The following is a 972-nucleotide window of genomic DNA, read 5'->3' on the forward strand; positions in this document are numbered from 1 at the left end:
AGTAACAAGATATTCTCGTTTTGTGTGGTTTTTTTTTTTTTTAATAAGGGTCTAGCGTGGCGATATACAACTCGTGCAGTATTCTTCCTAGTGTTTAGGGTTTAGGGTTTATTAGGGTTTAGGGTTTATGAGGGTTTAGGGTTTAGGGTTTACCTTGGTAACGAGATATTCTTGTTTTGTGTGTGGTTTTTTTTTTAATAGTTTATCTGTTGGGGGTTCTGTTCGTGCAGTATTCTACTAGGGTTTAGGGTTTATTAGGGTTTAGGGTTTATTAGGGTTTAGGGTTTAGGGTTTACCTTGGTAACGAGATATTCTTGTTTTGTGTGTGGTTTTTTTTTTAATAAGGGTCTAGCGTGGCGATATACAACTCGTATAGAATTCTTCCTAGTGTTCCGGGTTTAGGGTTTATTAGGGTTTAGGGTTTATGAGGGTTTAGGGTTTACCTTGGTAACAAGATATTCTTGTTTTGTGTGTGGTTTTTTTTTTAATAGTTTATCTGTTGGGGGTTCTGTTGCTAGCGCGAGAGAAGCAAACGAATCCATAATTAAATTAACCCATAACATTTGTACGGCGCTGAGGGGACTTTCACGCAGAGTTGCAGCTGTATACATAAAAAAATATAAATAAATATAAATAAATATAAATAAATATAAATTAATATATTTATATTTGTTTTTATTTTTATTTTTTTATTTTGTTTTGTCTTTATAGTTTTCTTTTTGTCTCTGTATTTATATAAATACATAACATTTGTACGGCGCTGAGGGGACTTTCACGCAGAGTTGCAGCTGTATACATAAAAAAATATAAATAAATATAAATATAAATATAAATAAATAAATATAAATACATAAATATAAATATATAAATATTATAAGTATAAATATATAAATATAAATATAGATGTATAAATAGTAGTATAAACATAAATAATTATATATATATATATATATATATATATATATATATATA

General features: G+C 28.2%; 1 protein-coding gene across 1 annotated transcript in view; it reads right to left on the bottom strand.

Moving 5' to 3' along the window:
* EMH_0057420 (Ca2+-ATPase, related) overlaps nucleotides 1-972 on the bottom strand; it is a gene marked incomplete at both ends in the record, with an annotated part of 7415 nt that overhangs the window by 521 nt on the left and 5922 nt on the right. The gene's annotated exons all lie outside the window — the stretch shown is intronic.

The sequence above is a fragment of the Eimeria mitis genome, genomic scaffold (genome assembly GCF_000499745.2).
Source record: "Eimeria mitis Houghton genomic scaffold, Emh_scaff2696, whole genome shotgun sequence".
NCBI lineage: Eukaryota > Apicomplexa > Conoidasida > Eucoccidiorida > Eimeriidae > Eimeria > Eimeria mitis.